This window comes from Equus caballus, chromosome 17 (assembly GCF_041296265.1).
Source record: "Equus caballus isolate H_3958 breed thoroughbred chromosome 17, TB-T2T, whole genome shotgun sequence".
In the NCBI taxonomy this organism is placed as follows: Eukaryota; Metazoa; Chordata; class Mammalia; order Perissodactyla; family Equidae; genus Equus; species Equus caballus.
The window spans coordinates 52,317,914-52,332,382 of NC_091700.1; the positions used below are offsets into that span (position 1 = coordinate 52,317,914).

Genomic DNA, 14,469 nt, shown 5'->3' on the forward strand with positions numbered 1-14,469 from the left:
TAAATATATATCTTTCCAATTATTTTTCTTTTGGACTAATAATTTTCGATATACTTTATCCATTCACTTACTGTGCATTGTAAAACAGTTACATTTTCTTAAGGAAATCTTTCATTTAAAATCTATTTGAAAATAATACTTTAATCATCACATTACTTTGCAGAATTTTCTATGTATGACACACTTAAATAATACTAAGTCTACAACTGAAAAACAAATCTTCACTCTAGAAAGGGAAAAAAACTAAAATTAAAACCAGGATCAAAACAGACAACCTAAAAAGTGGGAGAAAATATTTGCAAATCATATACCCAACAAGGGGTTAATCTCCGTAACATATAAAGAACTCACACAACTGAACAACAGAAAAACAAACAACCGATCAAAAAGTGGGCAGAGGGTATGAACAGACATTTCTCCAAAGAAGACAGACAGATAGCCAACAGGTGTATGCAAAGATGTTCAACATCACTAATCATCAGGGAAATGCAAATCAAAATTACGCTAAGATATCACCTTACACCTGTTAAAATGACTATAATTACTAAGACAAAAAATAACAAATGTTGTAGAGGTTGTGGAGAAAATGGAACCCTCATACACTGCTGGTGGGAATGCAACCTGGTGCAAACACTATGGAAAACAGTATGAAGATTTCTCAAGAAACTAAAAATAGAAATACCATATGACCCAGCTACCCCACTACTGGGTAGATATCCAAAGAACTTGAAATCAACAACTCAAAGTGACTTATGCACCCCTAATGCACCTGTTCATTATAGCATTATTCACAGTAGCCAAGATGTGGAAGCAACCCAAGTGCCCATTGACTGATGATTGGACAAAGAAGATGTGGTGTGTATATATATATATATATATATATATATATATATAAACACAATGGAATGCTACTCAGCCATAAAAAAGACAAAATCGTTTCATTAGCCACAACAGGATGGACCTGTAAAGTATTATGTTAAGTGAAATAAGCCAGATGGAGAAAGACAAACACCAGATGATTTCACTCATATGTGGAAGAGAAACAAACACACAGACAAAGAGAACGGTTCAGTGGTTACCCAGAGAAGGGAGCCTGGGGGGAGGGCACAGGGGGTCAAGGGGAGACTTAGATGGTGACAGACAAGTAATAACGTACAACTGAAATCTCACAAAGTTGCAACCCATTATGAACCCCCAAAAATGTCATAGCTAATGTGCATAAGAGCAGGCCTAGAAATACTCTGGTGTCAATGAATATGGAAACAATATGCTTTGAAGCAAAGATAGACAAATAAAAAATTAGTGAGTCATGTAAAAAACAAGACAAAAAAATTCCTCACTATAGAAAGGGAAACAAACTTAAATTATAGGTAAATAAGACATGCGCTAAAACAGTAACTTAGAAACAAAGGATATAATCAACCATTTAACGACCAATACTTAGGGAAATTTTATATTTATATTTGTTACAATAAGGGAAATCTGTTATATCTTAATACTAAACTTTTTTAATAAGACTGTGTTCTCAGCTCTTCACATGAATTCATTCATTTAATCTTCTCCATAATCCAGTGAAATAGATATTAAATCTCCCGTTTACAAATGAGAAAGCTGAAACACAGGAATATTATGTAATTTGTCTGAGTTCACATAGAGGGCAAAAAGAGCTGAGATTCACTCCCACATGGTCTGTGTCCCTAACCATTGCTCTATACCATCCCTCCATGAGGTCCTCAAGTGCATTTTATTCTTTATGTTTCTGTTAATTTTCAAATTGTTTCTTATAAGTGAAAACTACAGTCTCAAGCTTAAGGTTGTGTAATTAGTTCAGCCACAATTCAGCAAGTAAAGTCTGTTGATCTTTCAGACTCATAGAAAAAGTTTTATGACTTTGCAGAATATACATGAAAATAAACTTGTGCAATTGAGAAAAATTGCTTTTATGTCTATTACTACTTTTTGAGTTTACCTAACACTTTACTATAATTACTAGGGAAACAATATGTCCCTATTTAATGTAACAAAGTTTATCAAATTGATCATAAATGCCAGTGAGTCATTTATCATTTGTAATTCAATCTGTGGTTGGTTTGGGAGCTCATTGCACCCTGCAGTTTTTATTTTTATTATTTTATTTCATTAAATTGTTTTTTCTGTAGTGAGAATGGAGGATCAAATAACAATGACAACTATGTTACAAGTAGTTTACAATCTTTATTTGCTTATTTATTGTCTTGGAAAAAGAATGCTGTCCTTACTAAAGTGTTTGTAGCTTGTAAAGCACTGGCTCATTTTAGCTGGAACCTGTGCAAGATGCCAGCGCTGGATGGCTTTCTGCTCTCAATCAGGCAGCGAAATTTACCCAGGACCTTCTCCTAGGCGCTTCAGCAGTATCTCCAGCTTCTTCCAGGATTCAAATTAAGTCAAGTTTCTTTAGACACATTTCCCATTCCAACTAAAAAGGAAATAAGTATAAAAAGTTTTTAATTTTAGGTTTCCCATTCCTCGGTTTTAATTATAAAGGAAATTACATTTTAGTTCTCTAATATGAACAAAGAAAAGAAAAATTTCAGCTGAAGAATGATTTGGTATATATTCCAGACATGCCTGACCAAAAAATAAAAATAAAAGCTGGATAAAAAATTATACCTCTCATCTTATTCATGATGCAGAAGCAAGATAAGCCAGTGAAGCATTTGATCATTATGCATGAGGCTTTCTTTTTTCTTTCACTCTCTCTTTTTTCAGCTTCCGCTTTGTGGAATATTTTCTAAAATACTTAAAATGGAAACTAAAGCTGAAATATTTTTGAAGTGCCATTTAAGAAAGGATATTTGAAAATCATTAATAGCTCTAAATGCGGTTAACAGGGTGTATGTGATCAGAATAAGCAGACATTGGTGAACTTTTAGCTCATGATTAAGAGTTTTTAACTTCTGTCCTTGAATCTCACAATAACATCTCATTTCTTTTCATCCTCCTAGATTTAGCTCCTTGAGCTCTTTTCTGTAAACACCAATCACTTGAAATTGAATATCCAGAAGATTAGCCATTTCAAGAGTCATATGTCCTGCCTTACTAAAATATGCTAATATAGGAAATTCTAAGGGATGTAGTTTTTTTTTAATCTTTTGCTCTTTTCCATTCAAGGCAAATGTCACCACTAAATACTGACGCATTATTGCAGGTGTATTTTACACATATAGCAAACATTAAAAACTGTGATTTAGTTGAATTTTTCTTAGACTCCAAGATTGCTTCTGAAAATCATATAAAGCTAACTCACATTCATGACAGATTTATTAAGGACAAGTGATATATTAAATCCTTGGAAGTTATATTTTACATTAAAGGTAAATTAAAACCATAAATTAAATGTGTGCACAGATGAGCCCAGCCTTAGCAAACAGTAATCAGGTACTGTCTAATTTGCCTGTACTGAATAGATTCATCAGGACCCACGAAATCTCTCTAGTAATTTTCTGTCTCCCCCATATGTCTGACATTTGCTTCGTTAGAATCAAGTCTCCCTATAATCACAAGGCAAAGCACATTCTTATATTAAGGAGAAAGGATGGCATTGCCATCCTAGTATTTTAATCTGGAAAACATATATCTGCTGTTCTCTACAATGACATACCTGAGAAGTCAAATAACCTCAAGAGAGAGGCTGACTTGAATAGAATTAAGTCAGTCTACTCCTTCAATGCTTAAATGGTGAATAGAGTTTTGTGTGTAAATGTGTACTTAAGTTTAAAATGTATAGAATTTAAAAAAAAAATTTTAGCCTAAGTTCAATAAATTTTTTTTTGTCAAAACAATTGATGTCTTGAGCATTACTGAGCCAGCAGGATATCAAAATAAAAAGTGGCCTAAAATTAAAGGCACAGTACATTAACAAACACATGCTCTCCTCAGTCACAAAATTATAAACACAGTTTGGGATGGGGGTAGGCAGGAGGGGAGTTTATCCAAACTACAAATCTTCAAACTACCCTCAGAACAGGGCTGCTGATTGTTCCTTCCATCTCTTCTTGTGACCATGACATCCCTTTAAAACAATCACTGGCGTATCATAATTGGCAATTTGCTGCAAGTTCTAAAATCCCCATAGCCATCTCCACCAAACTCCCTGTGGCTGCCGTGGCCTCCTCTACCACCCTAGCAATTGCCAACACAGCTGCTACTGAAGCTGACATTGCTAGCACCACAACTATGTAGATAGGCACCAAATCTTCCACTGAATCTGCTACTCTTAGAATGTCCAAGACTGCTACCTTTGCAGTGGTGTTCATGTGCCATATTATCTAAGGAAGATGGTACTTCTTGTTAACCTCCACAAGAAGATCCGACAAATCTTTATTAATATTTATGTTCCTCTTATTAAAGAACAAGGTGGCAAGGCCAAGTTTTCCTGTATACCCTGTACAGCCATGAGATGTATATTTTCTTCAATATCACTTGGCAAGTCAAAATTGATAACTTGTTCCACGTTTGAAATGTCCAGTCCCCTTGCCACTACTGCTGTAATCACTAGAATTGGGCTTTTTCCTGAGGGCAACTGGAGAGGGCCTCTTCTCTACATCTCTGAGATCATTATCCATGGATACTGGTACAAGCACACCCTTCATGGGATAAGACATCTTCCAGAGAATATTCACTCTTTTTGGTCTCCATAAACACTAAGGTTAGTGAATCCTTTCCTGTTGCATTTAGGAGGTCAAACTGAAATGATTGTTTGTCTGACTCTTTGTATGTGATGTTCTCAGAGGTAAAGCCAATCTTCCCACAGCCAAAAAGATATATTCACCCAAGAAATCATGAGCAAGCGTCTGTATTTTTCTTAGAGAAAGTAGCACTAAACCCTCATAGTGTGGAGAACTTCCTTTGGTGGCATACTACTTGTTTAAATTTTCTACTTATCTGAGCTTCAAAACTCACATCCAATATAAGATCAGCTTTACCCAACACCATGTATTTTCAGAAGTCTTATCCAATATTTCCTCTTTACCTCATTTCTACTAGGCCTCCTAGAGTGGCTACTAACAAGTGACATCCATGTTCTAAGTCACACATCTGTTGACCAATATCAGCACCACCATATACAATGTAAGGACTAACTCTAGATTGATAGGAAAATTTTCTGGCTTCTTCACAGATCGGTACTGCCAATTCTCTCTTTGGTGCTAATACCTAGGATATTAGGGATTGTTTGCAGCGCCCCTACCTTCCATTCCCCTTTATGGCCCTCAAAGTCTCTCCTGGACTATCTGAATAAATCTAACTCAAGATGGGCAAGAGAAATGCTGTAGTTTTTACAGACCCTGTTTGGGTACAAGTCATCAAGCGTGTTTTCTCTTTGATAATAATCATAGCATCCTTTTGCACTGGAGTCAGGTGAGTATAACAAATAAGCTTTATGTTTCCCATGATAATTTCTCCCATCTCAACATCACTGACACTTTCAGTATGTGGGGGATAGTTGTTGCCTATTGCCTCAATTGGAATATTGTATTTCTCAAAGTTAATCCCAGTGTTATTTCCTGAAAAAAGTCCCTGTACCAAGCATTCACTTGGTTAGAGTGGTTTTGGCCAATCATCTTACTCTGATTTGTTACACTGTGACTGTTTCCACCACGTTCAAATTTGCCAAAGCCACTTGTGTCACCATGACTGCCAATGCCATCATAGTCACTCTCCCAACGATCATCAAACTTCTCCCTTGATCCACTTCCACAATCACTGAAGAAGCTGGAATTTTCTCTTGAATCACTATGAGACTCAGAACTGCTCTAGGTACCCTTATCTTTATTAGAATTCCACCCTGAACTGTCTTCATCGTAGACTCCTTTTGTAGCTTCTCTGTCCTTAAGTGAGGAGAAATATACACCCCTTGATGGCTGTACTTCCTCCACTCTGATTACTTCAAGACTTCAGGTGTGAGCCAGCAAACTGCTGGTCCAGCCTGGGGGCATTTTCCACCTCCACAGGATCTATCCCTGAACAGCATGGAGAACTCAGAACCTTCTACTGCTGCTAAGTGAGTGGTTTTGATTCACAGAGAAACTCAGCAGAGAGCTATGGCTCTCTAAAACATATAGAATTTTGTCCAACAAATGAGGTCTCCAGATATGTAACTGTGTTCAAAAGAAATGTCTTTGAACAACTTAGGAGTCAAAAAAAGTTTTAAGACATTATCACTCAACGATTATACACATGGCTAAGCAAATGATTTGATATAGGTGTGTTTTAATGCTTCATATGTTGTCCAAGTGAATTCTATATTATTTGATTTAAAAATCATCTCTTCAGATTTGTTTAATTGATAATTCTCCAATCACTCTATCATTTCAGATTAAAATTGTTGTATATATTTCAGTCAGAAAGACTGATTGAGATTTTCAATTTTGTTTTTTGTTTGTTTGTTCCATTCTGGGTTGCAGAGTGAATTAACAGTTTATACTTTTCCCTGTGATAAGGAGTTAAGTAAGTTTTTGGCTACTAAGCAAAGAATTGTGAATTCACTTAATAGTTTGCAAGTAGTACAATGCCACAGTGTAATACTGTAAATTCAAAACTATAACTTTAGAGATTGTTCTGAATTCCAATTTTGATCATATGGATTTGTATCAAATCACCACAGCAATATGGATTTGAGAATACATTACACAAACAAACAAACATCACGGCTCATGCTTCTTGATATATTCAAGGGTAAATGTTGACAAGCGAAATGCAAATTCTTCACTCTCCTCCTTTTAAATACTGCATGTAAAATATGACATGTATAAATGCCATAGGTGAATAGATTTCCATAATCTTGATTTCATAGACAGAATTTTTCAGGTCTTAAGATACAATGCAAATAATCTATTTCTCAGAAATGATCACAGCAAAAGGCCTAAGGAGAAGATAAGCCATATACTTAGAAACTTGGTGTTTGAGGGCAATTAAGCATTCTTCATAAGGAATATTTAAGCATGAGAATGATACACACTACTTCAGCATGTAGATTAGCTCTGAGAAAGGAGAATGAGAGGGAGAAGAAGATCAGGTTTCATTGTATACCTGAAACACTCATCTCCTTCCTTTTTTCTTCTTTCCTTCCTTCCTACCTTCCTTCCTTCCCTTCTCTTCCTCCTTCCCTCTCTCTCTCCCTCTCTCCTCCTTTTTCTCTTTCTTTTCTTTTTTCCTTGCTTTAAAATAATAATCCAAAGAAAATATGATGATACATACTAGAAGTTCTGTTTATTTTTTCTAATTTTATGTATGCTTCAATATAGCATGATATAAGTAAATAATCAAAATATTTAAATGAAACCAATGCATCCTAATCAGTAACTACTGAAATTGGCAGATTAACAAACAATATTTATATAATTTTAGGAGAGATACTCAAATGAGACTACCTTCACTACGTACTTTAGCTTAAGTTTACGTTCTGAACCCTAAACCCCCAAGTGAAACATCAAAACTTTCCTCCTTATGTTTATTTCAATGGATAACAAACATTCTGAAATCTGTATAGTGCAGGATTTTATTGGGAGGGATTAGTGGTCCCTTGAACTTACTAGTTTATTCTCCCAAACTTAGAAAGATGGAAAACTAGGTCCTCGGGCTTTAATTCTTCAAATTATAAAAACTCCCAAAACAAGCATACTAGCCATAAAAAAAAATTAGCAGAGACAATAAAAGTCTACAAATTCTTCAAATACTTTCATTTCTAATCCAGTGAGTAATTAGACAACTGGTCCTCATATTATCGCTGAGTGGGAAGTGGATCAGTGAGGCTGTCTCCTAGAGATCTGCATATGGCCAAACTATTAAAACTATTTTCTTCACAGTCCCAGGACTGAAAGCTATGTCATCAGGTGCTTATTTTTTTAAATTATGATTTCATAATCTTTTTAATCATTTCCCTCCCACTCAAAAATAAAAGGAAACTATCTGAATGCTAGATAATGGCTATGCAGCATTATTTAGGTCATCATTATTATATTAATATTATTAATACATAACAGATTAGTCTATGCTGAAGAAAAACTCCGTCACATAAGTACTCCCAGGGCAATCGGTCAACTCCTGCTCTGAGCTATCATATTGTTAGTTTAATTCAATTTATTTGTCAAAATCAATTAAGTAATGTAGGGTTTTATCTTTTCTCTTCATTTCTATATCTCCTTGTTCGTGTCTTCCCTTTTGTTTTTTCGAGTTCCAGCTCCATTGATTGTCACTAACTGTTTGATCAAGTAGGAAATGCTTAAGCATTTTTAAAGCCCCTACTGTGCGCTACACAATGTGCCAAATGACTTTTACAAACATCTCATTCTTTTTCACTATTACAGGAGTTTCATGGACTGCATAATCATCCAACATTTCAAATGAAGAATTTGAAGTTTAGAGATATAAAGATTGTTGATCAAGGTTAAACACAGCAAGTTCTAGATGAGGGTTTGAATCCAGACTTTCTGGCTATAAATCTGTTACAGCATAGGCACCTCTCTTAACTTGTGTGCCTTTGTTAATCTTTTCATTTATTTCTGTCTTTCTATATAGTGATATAATCTGTTGTCCCAGCATTTGGTCTTTTAATTTCTTCCTTCCTTCCTCCTTTTTTACCTCCCTTCCTTTTTCTTTCTTCTTTTCCTTTTTTTTTCCTCCCTAAAGCCCCAGTACATAGTCATGTATAGTAAGTCCTTCTAGTTCTTCTATGTGAGCTGCTGCCACAGCATGGCTACTGACAAATGAGTGGTGTGGTTCCATGCTCAGGAACTGAACTCAGGCCGCCGAAGTGGAGCATGCAGAACTTTAACCACTAGCCCATCAGGGGTGGCTCTCTTTCTTCTTTTCACCAGTCCTGACATGATAATAAATTTGTCTTCAAAATAAAAGTCTTTAGTATATGAGCTCTGCAGAGTATTTAGTGTATTTATAAAGAATTCTTATAGCATATGCACCACAAAATCCTCGTTCTTGATGAAGGGTTATTTCTACTAACTGCGTGATTTTACTGTCTTCTGAGCATTTGACAGAAGTTCATCAGCTGAATCACATAAACTGTATACACTGTGAGGTCAGTATTAGTATCCAATTTATTACACAGTGAGTGGGCACACAATCATAACATATAAATAATTTGTCTGAGGTCAGGCAGAGAGCCTGAATGTCAGTTGCAAAAGTAGTAAGAATGAAATGTGTGTCCTAGTCTTTCTGTTAAGCACTCACTTCCCCTTAATATTGATATGTAATTGATTTGGACTCCCAGGATTCATGAATTTTATGCCAACATGAATTATAATATAATATCTCTATGACATATTAAAACAATTTACTGAAGCTTACACAAGTCATTTACGCTCTGAGTCTATTCAAGATCCTATAACAAAATACCCCAGACTGGGTAGCTGATAAAAAATAGAAATTTATTTTTCACAGTTCTGGAGGCTGGAAGTCTGAGATCAGGGTGCTGGCATGGTCTAGTGAAACTTCTCATTGTGTTCTCACATAGCAGAAGGGGCTAGGGATCTCTCTGGAACCTCTTTTCTAAGGCACTAAACCCATTCATGAGGGTTCCACCATCATGACTTGAGCACCTTCTGAAAGTCCCACCTATTAATACCATCTCCTTTAGGGGCTAGGATTTCAACATATGAGTTTGGAGGGGAGAATAACACTCAGACCATAGCATCTACTTATACTCAAAAAAGCTAGAGGCAGGGCCAGCCTGGTAGCATAGTGCTTAAAGTTTGTCATACTCTGCTTTGGTGGCCCAGGTTCACAGGTTCAGATCCTGGGCGCAGACCTACATCACTCATCAGCCATGCTGAGGTGGTGTCCCACATACAAAATATAGGAAGATTGGCACAGATGTTAACTCAGGGCAATCTTCCTCACTAAAAAAAAAAAAAAGAATAAGGATTTGAATTCTCACTTACCTTATACTTAGTTACCTATAAGAAAGTTACTTTAACTCTTTGATTTGCTTCTTAGTATCTTAAAGATTTTTTTTCCTTTTTCTCCGCAAAGCCCCCTGGCACACTGTAGGTCCTTCTGGCTACAGCACGTGGGACATCACCTCAGCATGGCTTGATGAGCAATGCCATGTCCGTGCCCAGGATCCAAACTGGCAAAACCCAGGGAGGCCAAAGCAGAGCAGGCAAACCTAACCACTCAGCCATGGGGCCAGCCCCTGATTCTCAGTATCTTAATCTAGTATACTACAATAACTTTTTTTATCTGGAGAGGTTGTTATTAAATGAATTAAATTACATAAATACCAGAATTTTAGCCAAATAGAAGGTATTCATTGATGGGAAGATTAGATTTTGCCTCTGTCTAATGACTTGTGCTTCTCTTTTTAGATCCAAAATTAAATCAGGTAATAGTAAATGCCTTTTTCATTGTCAATTGGTAAATTACGAACACCTGGAAAAGAAATTTTGTCTTTGTTAGTCATCCCTGAACAAATAATAAATAAATAATAATTGTGAGATTTCCAGTTCTGCATGTAAGGAGCCTGGAAGCCCCCACTCCATCCTAACAAGTAAAACATTTCTCACAAAAAGTAAGCATGCTCTTACATAAGATTCAGCAATTGTGCTCCTTGGTATTTACCCAAAGGATATGAAAACTCATATCCACATAAAAACTTGCATATGGATGTTTACAGCAGCTTTATTCATAATTGCCAAAACTTGGAAGCAACCAAGATGTCCTTCAGTGGGTGAATAGATAAATAAACTGTGGTACATCCAGACAATGGAATATTATTCAGTGCTAAAAAGAAATGAACTATCAAGCCGTGAAAAAACATGTAGGAAACTTAAAGACATATTACTCAGTGAAAGAAGCCAATCTGAAAAGGCTACATACTAAATGACATTCTATAGAAGTATAAAACTATGGAGACAGTAAAAAGATCCATGCTTGTCAGGAGTAGCAGATGAGGAGGTATGAACAGGTTGAGCAAAGAGGACTTTTAGGTCAGTGAATATCATACTCTGTATCATATTATAAAGATGGGTACGTGTCATTATACATTGGTCCAAACACATAGAATGTACACCACCAAGAGTGAGCCCTAATGTAAACCATGGACATTAGGCAATAATAATGTGTCAATGTCAGTTTATCTATTGTAATAAATGTGCCACTCTGGTGGAGGAAGTTCATAATGGGGGGGCTATACATGTGTGAGGACAGAGGATACATGGGAAATCTCTGTATCTTCTTCTCAATTTTGCTGTGAACGTAAAACTGCTAAAAAATAAGTGCTTTAAAATAATAATAATAATAATTCTGAAGCACATATATTTCTTTCTATATCCTACTGCCAATACAAAATAGGTAGCATCAAGCTTACAAATTTAAGAATGAATATATTGTTATAAAAGTTAAAAGGATAAACTAAATTTTTTAGACTATCACATTAAAGAAACTGAAAATCAATTGTAAGTAAATTTAGTAAAATATCAATATACATTTAAGATTCACTTTTCCAAAGTTATATCTACTTATACATTTACAATTATCTTCATTTAAAAACATCTGAAGAGATTGACATATACTTATGTCAAAAACAGAGGCAGAACTAAGATTTGAGCTGTGGGTATATGTCCAAACTCAACTGCACCCCTGCCCACAATATTGCACTGAATCCAGTGAAGTTACTTGAATTCATATGTTTACCACAGAATATACCCCATTTTCTTAGCTCCCAGCTCAAAGATAAATAATGCTCTCACTACCGAAGTAAAATTTTGTATCACTAAGTTTAGATTTTAACTACATTTTATTCTGAGAATTGAGTTATAGGCAAACCTTTACCTAAGCATTTCATTTATGAACAGTGTTTTAGCAGAGATTTCATTCACTGGTTGTTTCTCTATATCTGCAGTGTGAACACTACAGTCTCTACATCAATACACTATAGATCTCCATAGGACAGAATTTAATAAAGAATGAGTATATTTTGGCTTCTGATACAAGTATCAAAAAATGACTATGATGAGATCTTACCTATGAGATGGCCTTTAGAATGGAGGCTTTGAGAATTTGCTATTGTTTTTTATAGTGGTACTATTGTAGTAAAAAAATGTGAAGTAGAAGGAGCAAAGAAACGGCATGATTGGGGGATCTCGTCAAGATGGCGCTGTGAGCAGACATTGAACTCACCTCCTCCCATGAACACAACCAGGTTACAACAATTTTGGGAAGAATCACCCTGGATTGAAAACTGAAAACTGGATAAAAAGAATCCCCACGACAAGGGACAGTCCTGACAAAGGCAGAAGAGGCAGTAACTCTGGCCAGAGAGGAAAAAAGCCACCTTTGGGAGCAGCGGAGCTTCTCAGCTGGCCACGCGGGAGCCACCCTAAGGTACGCAGCCTTCCCTGGAGGAGTGAGGTCAGAGCAGGGGCAATACTGCTATAATCATCCTTCGGACTCAGCCCAACGGAGGGGGAGGGTTCTTTCTGTCTGGCTTTGTTGGCTATCAACTGCCTGGAGGAAACCCGCAGAAAAGCTGTCGGCTGGCCGAAAGCCGAAAAGATCCGGGTCTTAAAGGGCCCACGCACAAACTCACTCATTGCAGCAACCTAACGTCACCAGAGAGAAGGCTGACTGTCCTTTGGTGAAACAAGACTCACCTGGTGGGCTCTGGGGGCATCTTGGTGAGAGGAGGGTCCTCTCGGGAGACTGAGACATTGGTGGGGGCCAGTGTTCTAAGCTGGTCCAGGTACGCTGATAGGGACACAGGTGGGGACTACTGAGGTGCATCCCTTGGGCTGTTAGCCCCAGGGGTCTGCCACACCCCCTAGCTCACAGATTTAATCCAGTTCTGCCAGGGCAGGCAACCCACCCTAGGGACTGACCCCACCTAACAGCAAGCCCTCAGGCTACTTTTCAGCCTGCATTGACTGAGTGCCTTGATCCTCTACAGGCAGGCAAGGGTGTCTGCCTATGTGTGGCAGGGCCTGTGTGAGGACCAGGTGAACTGTGGGGGGCATTGAGGGAGAGGTGGAGGCCTCTGCAGTGGCATTGGGGTACACTTCAGGGAGTTGGGAAGTGCGCACGGACCAGGACTGTGTTGAGAGTGTAGGTGGTCCAGTGGTGGGTGAGGCTTATCAGGAGCAGAAAACCTGTGCTTCACAAATAGCCATAAAAAGGGTCAGCCCCACCTTCCAAAGCCTGAAATAATTGAGTGCCCCCATGCCAAGGGCTAGCCCCACTCAGCTGCACTCCCAATAGAACTGACAACAGCCTTGTTAGCCTCAGGCCTATCACAACTGTATGCCCCTGAGCCTAGCAACCAGCTACACTGGGTACAAACCCAATTAAGAGGACAATTGCAATAAGAGTGTGCTGATATACTTTGTAGCCAATAGTGCTGAGGCCCCCCCAAACTGGATCTACAACCAGCTGGCCAGGGAAGGAAAGATCAGACTCCCTGGGTACCTGCAGTGGGAGCAACCCTGCCACAGCAGAAGGACACAAGTAGCCCACAAAGGGGTCACTGCTGGTTCTTATGGACTGGTGACGAGAGGGAAGCACACTGCTGGGCCTCATAGGGCATCTCATACATAAGGCCACTTCTCTAAGGTCAGGAGACATAGCCGACTCACCTAGTACAAAGAAAATAGCACAGAGAAAGAGGCATAATGAGGAGGCAAAGGAATACTTTCCAAGCAAGGGAACAGCACAAAACCCCCAAAAAAGAACAAAGTGAAACAGAAACTAGTGACCAACTTGACAAAGAATTCAAACAAAATATAATGAGTATGCTCACAGATATGCGGAGAAGAATGGATGAACACAGTGAGCACATCAGCAAAGAACTGGAAGATATAAAAAAAACCCAATCAGAAATGAAGAATACAATACTCAAAATGAGAAATTCACTAGAGGGACTCAATAGCAGAGTAGAGCAAGCAGAAGAATGGATCAGCGAGCTAGATGAAAGACTAGCGGAAATCACCCATGCAGAACAGAAAAGAGAAAAAAGAATTAGACAGAATGAGAACAGTGTAAGGGAACTCTGGGACAATATCAAGTGTGCTAACATTCAGATTATAGGGGTCCCAGAAGGAGAAGAGAGAGACAAAGGGGCAGAAAACTTATCTGTTGAAATAATAGAGGAAAATTTTCCTAACCTGAGGAAGGAAACAGACATCCAAGTCCAGGAAGCAGAGAGCTCCAAACAAGAGAAGCCCAAAGAGGCCCACACCAAGACATATTATAATCAAAATGTCTAAAATTAAAGACAAAGAGAGAATCCTAAAAGTGAAAGGCCACAAGTGATATATAAAGGGAAACCCATCAGGCTGTCAGTGGAATTCTCAATTGAGACCCTACAGGCGATAAGAGAATGGCACAACATATTTAAAGTGCTAAAAGGAAAAAACCTACAACCAAGAATACTCTATCCATCAAGGCTGTCATTCAGAATGGAAGGAGAGATAAAGAGCTTCC

The 14,469-nt window shown here is 37.7% G+C and overlaps 1 pseudogene; it reads right to left on the minus strand.

Moving 5' to 3' along the window:
- Positions 1–4,062: 4,062 nt before the first annotated feature.
- Positions 4,063–12,587, minus strand: LOC100630118 (ATP-dependent RNA helicase DDX3X pseudogene; annotated as a pseudogene).
- Between the last annotated feature and the right edge of the window lie 1,882 nt (positions 12,588–14,469).